Below are 7,931 nucleotides of genomic sequence, written 5' to 3'. Positions count from 1 at the left end.
AGCATTTATATATATATATATATATATATATATATATATATATATATATATATATATATGTTTTTTTTTTCAAATATTACCAATACATAATTACCTAGAAATTATGAGACATCAAAATTGCATGCTTTTCCTTCTTTAAATTTTAAAAGTCAGAATTAACATGGTACTGTTAATTTAAAAGCTAAATTAACTAACAAGCATATTATGTAAAATTATAGCTTCAATTGATAATTGAAGGTTTAGAGATATTAACTTATTTAGAGCTTTGAAATAAGAATAAATCTTTTTTTTTTTTGGTATATATAATTTTAAATAATTGTTCTAAGTAGTGTGGACACTTGAAATTTAAAGTCGTCTATTGGTGGAGTCCATCAAATTTCAAGATTCGAAACTCAAGGTAACTTAAATTTTTATCTGATCTTGGATAAGCACGATAAAGACATATACCAATAAAAATTTCGGCAACTTTACGCAAGATAATTTAGAATTTAGTTTACCTATAAAAATAAATTTGTATTAAACTTGGGTCATGCTCATTTATTATTAGGAAACTTTCAGATATAGTCACCTAAAAATAAAAAATTACTCTCCATAGCTATAGTTTGATAATTTTAATTTATAGCTACATGTTTTATGGAGGAGAGAGACGGGGAGACCAGGAGAGAGAGGAGAGAGGCCAGAGAGAGAGAGGGAAAAGAGTGGAAGAAAGGTGAATTGTATATGTATATTGGTTAGATAATTGTATATTATACATATATATTTGTATATATGGAACGAGAGATTGGGAGAGGGAAGAGAGATGCGAGTGAGACTGGGAGAGAAAAGAGAGAGGCGAGCGATATCGAGAGAGAGGAGGAGAGAGGCGAGCAAGAGAGGGCAGAGAGCGGGAGAGAGGTGAATTGTATATGTATATAATTGTATATTATACATATACATTTGTATATAGGGCAAGCGAGATTGGGAGAGGGAGGAGAGAGGAGAGCGAGATTGGGAGGGAGGAGAGAGGAGAGCGAGATTGGGAGAGGGAGGAGACAGGAGAGCGAGATTGGGAGAGGGAGGAGAGAGGCGAGGGAGAGAGGGAAGAGAGTGGGATAGAGGTGAATTGTATATGTATATAGATTAAATAATTGTATATTATACATATGCATTTGTATATTCTGGCGAATTACACATATACAAACATGACTAATAATACAAACTCGAAGTTAGTCCACGTAATTGATGAGTATTAATATTAGTCGCGAATGATAAATGTAGCAAACTATAACTATGATAAGTAATTAAATAGTATAAGTTTGTTTTGTTACGTAATTTTCCCTTCGTTAAAATCAAAAGAAAGCATACATAATACTTGGGTCTGAAAGTGACCCAAGCCCAAAATAGATCCCAAGATATAAAGCAGCAAAAAGAAAACAAAACACTACTATAATTATATCTATTTTGGCTAAGACTAAAAATAGGGAAACTATTAAAAAAAGGGGAAAATTGTATATAATAGCAAACTAATAACCTAAATTAAATGGAATAGCTAGGGTTTGATTTAATTGTACTCCATAGCAAACATAAAACTGTATAATTTGCTATACATATACAATTGTATAATTCGCAATTGTATAATTCGCAATTGTATAATTCGCAATTGTATAATTCGCAATTGTATAATTCGCAATTGTATAATTCGCAATTGTATAATTCGCAATTGTATAATTCGCAATTGTATAATTCGCAATTGTATAATTCGCAATTGTATAATTCGCAATTGTATAATTCGCAATTGTATAATTCGCAATTGTATAATTCGCAATTGTATAATTCGCAATTGTATAATTCGCAATTGTATAATTCGCAATTGTATAATTCGCAATTGTATAATTCGCAATTGTATAATTCGCAATTGTATAATTCGCAATTGTATAATTCGCAATTGTATAATTCGCAATTGTATAATTCGCAATTGTATAATTCGCAATTGTATAATTCGCAATTGTATAATTCGCAATTGTATAATTCGCAATTGTATAATTCGCAATTGTATAATTCGCAATTGTATAATTCGCAATTGTATAATTCGCAATTGTATAATTCGCAATTGTATAATTCGCAATTGTATAATTCGCAATTGTATAATTCGCAATTGTATAATTCGCAATTGTATAATTCGCAATTGTATAATTCGCAATTGTATAATTCGCAATTGTATAATTCGCAATTGTATAATTCGCAATTGTATAATTCGCAATTGTATAATTCGCAATTGTATAATTCGCAATTGTATAATTCGCAATTGTATAATTCGCAATTGTATAATTCGCAATTGTATAATTCGCAATTGTATAATTCGCAATTGTATAATTCGCAATTGTATAATTCGCAATTGTATAATTCGCAATTGTATAATTCGCAATTGTATAATTCGCAATTGTATAATTCGCAATTGTATAATTCGCAATTGTATAATTCGCAATTGTATAATTCGCAATTGTATAATTCGCAATTGTATAATTCGCAATTGTATAATTCGCAATTGTATAATTCGCAATTGTATAATTCGCAATTGTATAATTCGCAATTGTATAATTCGCAATTGTATAATTCGCAATTGTATAATTCGCAATTGTATAATTCGCAATTGTATAATTCGCAATTGTATAATTCGCAATTGTATAATTCGCAATTGTATAATTCGCAATTGTATAATTCGCAATTGTATAATTCGCAATTGTATAATTCGCAATTGTATAATTCGCAATTGTATAATTCGCAATTGTATAATTCGCAATTGTATAATTCGCAATTGTATAATTCGCAATTGTATAATTCGCAATTGTATAATTCGCAATTGTATAATTCGCAATTGTATAATTCGCAATTGTATAATTCGCAATTGTATAATTCGCAATTGTATAATTCGCAATTGTATAATTCGCAATTGTATAATTCGCAATTGTATAATTCGCAATTGTATAATTCGCAATTGTATAATTCGCAATTGTATAATTCGCAATTGTATAATTCGCAATTGTATAATTCGCAATTGTATAATTCGCAATTGTATAATTCGCAATTGTATAATTCGCAATTGTATAATTCGCAATTGTATAATTCGCAATTGTATAATTCGCAATTGTATAATTCGCAATTGTATAATTCGCAATTGTATAATTCGCAATTGTATAATTCGCAATTGTATAATTCGCAATTGTATAATTCGCAATTGTATAATTCGCAATTGTATAATTCGCAATTGTATAATTCGCAATTGTATAATTCGCAATTGTATAATTCGCAATTGTATAATTCGCAATTGTATAATTCGCAATTGTATAATTCGCAATTGTATAATTCGCAATTGTATAATTCGCAATTGTATAATTCGCAATTGTATAATTCGCAATTGTATAATTCGCAATTGTATAATTCGCAATTGTATAATTCGCAATTGTATAATTCGCAATTGTATAATTCGCAATTGTATAATTCGCAATTGTATAATTCGCAATTGTATAATTCGCAATTGTATAATTCGCAATTGTATAATTCGCAATTGTATAATTCGCAATTGTATAATTCGCAATTGTATAATTCGCAATTGTATAATTCGCAATTGTATAATTCGCAATTGTATAATTCGCAATTGTATAATTCGCAATTGTATAATTCGCAATTGTATAATTCGCAATTGTATAATTCGCAATTGTATAATTCGCAATTGTATAATTCGCAATTGTATAATTCGCAATTGTATAATTCGCAATTGTATAATTCGCAATTGTATAATTCGCAATTGTATAATTCGCAATTGTATAATTCGCAATTGTATAATTCGCAATTGTATAATTCGCAATTGTATAATTCGCAATTGTATAATTCGCAATTGTATAATTCGCAATTGTATAATTCGCAATTGTATAATTCGCAATTGTATAATTCGCAATTGTATAATTCGCAATTGTATAATTCGCAATTGTATAATTCGCAATTGTATAATTCGCAATTGTATAATTCGCAATTGTATAATTCGCAATTGTATAATTCGCAATTGTATAATTCGCAATTGTATAATTCGCAATTGTATAATTCGCAATTGTATAATTCGCAATTGTATAATTCGCAATTGTATAATTCGCAATTGTATAATTCGCAATTGTATAATTCGCAATTGTATAATTCGCAATTGTATAATTCGCAATTGTATAATTCGCAATTGTATAATTCGCAATTGTATAATTCGCAATTGTATAATTCGCAATTGTATAATTCGCAATTGTATAATTCGCAATTGTATAATTCGCAATTGTATAATTCGCAATTGTATAATTCGCAATTGTATAATTCGCAATTGTATAATTCGCTGGCCTATTTCGCTGCAATTGTACAATTTGTTTTGCATACAGTTGAATCGAATTAAAATGTATGTATATTGCATAATTATAAGTGTATAGCAAGAAGATATATGTTTTTCTCGCTTTATACAAAACAGAAACAGAATTATACACTTCTGTGTATAAAGCGAGAGAAAATTGTATATACACATGCCAAAATGTATATCTTCGTGTTATACACTTAATTATACAATTTCCAAACATTTTACTTCAAATATTGCAGAGAAAAAGGCGAACGAATTATACAATTGTATATGTATAGCAAATTATACAGTTTTATGTTTGCTATGGAGCGCAATTATGAAAAGTTTGCTATAGCATACAAATATGAATTTTTTGTTTGCTATATGTGAAAGTTGCCCTTACAAAAAAATACTTTATCATTTATAACAAAAACATATTTTTCTTCACTTGATAACTTTTGATACGTTTTAATATATATTACAAAGAGCAATTTATTATTGACATATAATACAAATTTTATTGATGCATTATACTTTTAACACACATTTTAATACACTTATAATATGATGAGTTAATTTCTTGAATTAACATGTCTCTTTGTGTATTGAAATATCTTTTTTTAACGCTTTATTATTCTTAAATACGTTATCATGTTCTTTTTTCAATTGTGTATTATCAATTTTGGTTGTGATGGAACATCATGTATTGAGTTAAACTTAAAATGAGAAAAAAGTTGGTAAAGAATCATCCAATTGATTCCCTTATTTTAGAGTATACTCTAATTCTATCTATTATACTATTACTTATCTTTATCTCTATGGAAAATGTCCAAGGTACCTCCTGAATCTCATCTAAGATTTTCTTAAGAATAAGTGAGATGTGAGTCCTCTCTCCATCACACTGATAGTAAGTTCTTATTAATGGAGTGTTCCATACCTAATCTAATTACTACAACTCCAACACCCAAAAATCTTCTGTCCTTTTTATTTCAGCATTGATAACATTTCCTTCTTCATTAATTCCTACAGCAAAAAGCACTAAATAATCTATGCCCCCACAAAGTATAGAAAAGTTCTGGTAGCATGGGCGAGACGTTGTATCATTACATAGCTCATAGTGATTATTGTCGGTTAGAGAATCTCTCATTGAGTTATATATTATATTTTAGTATATACACATTGAGTTGTTATTGTATTTTTCAATACATTGAGTTGCTACATATTGTTTTAAAATTTTTCCATATATCGCATAGTTTATTGTTGCTTTATCTTGAATTGATCAGTATCTAGAGTTGAGTATCTTTGTGTTGAGTATCATATCTTTAAGTGAGTATCTTTGTGTTGAGTATCATATTTTTGACTTGAGTATCTTATTTTTGAGTTGAGTTTAGTTGAGTAAGTTAAGAAGAGGTAAGGATGTTTTCTTTTTATCAAGTTCAAGCTTATATTATGCTTTAGAATTCCCCTTACATGCTCGTACATTTCATGTACTGAGCCATTTGGCGTGCATCATTTCATGATGAATATATATGTATTTAGGATCACCAAAGGGAGTTTCCTTGATACCACATGGAGTTCGAGTTTGTTATGGTTAGCCTCCTTGCGTCCGGTCAGAGGATTCCATCGTGGGTCTTCTCCTGACTTCCATCTTTGACATGTAGAGGCTTCATAGATAGACAACAGAGTTTGAGAAGTCCGTTTAATTTATTTTGTTCAATGTTTTAAAGACTTGAGTTGCCTACTTCTGGCGAGTTGAATATATTGTTTTATTTGGAGTTAATCTTTTGAGTTAAAGATTTTGTAATTGAGTTCAATGAATTTTATTCATTTTTAAGCTTTGAGGCTTTAGTTAGTCTTCCGATTGGAGTCAGCCACGATGAGGGTTCGCTTCGAGACCAAAAATGATTTTCGAGTGCCGACCACGTTCAGGGTGTAGGCTCAGATCGTGACATAAGGTGTAACAAAATTCATTCATGAAATTCCTATCGAATACCATGATAATCCGTATATAGACTCATTCCAGTAACAAAGAGCCAACTGAATTATTTCAGAATTCAGGTAATCATCATGTAAACTATTTCTTTTAGACTTAAAAAGAAAAACGATCAAGGGTGAAAACTTCAACAGATCAATTGTTGGAGGTCCCAAATGAAAAGGACGAGACAATAGTAAAGAAATTTTGGACAAGGAAAGATCAAGGATTGGGTCAAAGAAAAATTTTCATTTTGATGAAGAAAGTAGTGAAGATATAAGAAAGTGTATACTGGATTGTGAAAGAATAGTGTCTTCATTAATCTTCAATGGATGTATTAAGAGAGAAAGCGACAAAATTAGACACAAAGACTTTGTTGTGTGTTTCATTACAAACAAAGTTAGTTTAGGTAAAAATAATCAAATATTTCTATAACAATCGAGAATACAGTTCATTAGTGTGCCTCAAAATCGTCGAGAGATCATGATGAATGGTTATATGCTGCAAATTTGGTAGCTATCATCATTGGATATATGAACCATTTAAAGCCTTAACTGATGAAGAATTGGATTACTTTGATACGCCTGATCCTGAATATCCACATGGATATATATGACAATAAGAAATTATTCTAATGGTAGTTAGTAGTACATTTATATTTTTTGTTACTTTAATTTGTAGAATTAAATCATCAAATATTTGTATTGTTATTTAATGGATTAAATCTATTTTTTAACTTGATAATTTTTTCAGTCTCATTACTCACATTGAAGTACAACTATATGTGAATTCGCATCAGAAAGTAAAACATTGCCTCCATATCAAAGGAGACTCAACTTTAAGCAATTGAAAAAGATGAAACGAAAATTTCCATACAACAGCAACACCAAGTACCCAAGTAACCCGACCCAGTACGCTTGTCTTCCTTAGAACAGCGACGTTAAATCAAAGAAACTAACTAGTACGCTGGCAATGCATACACCATTCTCGACGAACCCTATACTCATCTTCTTCACAAAACCCAGCGAGAAATTAGCAAAATAGTACTAGTCCAGTACGACAAAACCCAGATGAGAACAGTCCATCAACGCCCAGAAATCCCAGGTTTGTGGGCGCTTCAAATGCTTTAAAAAATTTCTTGAAGCGTAAATAAAATTTTTTTATCCATTTTCTCTAAATTTATAATAATTTAATCTATTAGAGTCTTTTAAATCAAATTTTCTTATTTTCTCTTTAAAAAATTAAGTGACCCCTCGTTTCCTTAACACAAGTTAGAACTCTAAATAAAATGCAATGAATACTAAGTTGACACAACTAAAAAGGGCTCAAAAACCTGTAGCTAGTCAGCTCTAAATTCATATAACTTAAACAACATGCATCAAGTGTAAATTCTTTTATTTCTCGATAGGATCGCTTGAAAATGTTTCTCATATGACAATTTCAATATGCACAAACATTTTTAGATTCAAATTAAACAGGATTTCATAATATCTCAATGTAAAACATTATAAGTTTCAAAACGACATTATCTTCTTATCGATGTCATATTATGACCTGAGGAAGATTGAACTACCTTAAGCTGTGACCATCACCTGAGTGATTCTCCCTCAAAAA

The 7,931-nt window shown here is 29.5% G+C and overlaps 1 pseudogene; it reads left to right on the top strand.

The window, feature by feature from the left end:
• The window catches only part of LOC114076864, an 11,763-nt pseudogene extending 4,830 nt beyond the window's left edge, over nucleotides 1-6,933 (top strand).
• The last annotated feature ends 998 nt before the right edge of the window (nucleotides 6,934-7,931 follow it).

The sequence above is a fragment of the Solanum pennellii genome, chromosome 4 (genome assembly GCF_001406875.1).
Source record: "Solanum pennellii chromosome 4, SPENNV200".
NCBI lineage: Eukaryota > Viridiplantae > Streptophyta > Magnoliopsida > Solanales > Solanaceae > Solanum > Solanum pennellii.
Note: the sequence above shows the minus strand (reverse complement) of the source record. Positions and strands in the feature narration are given on the sequence as shown.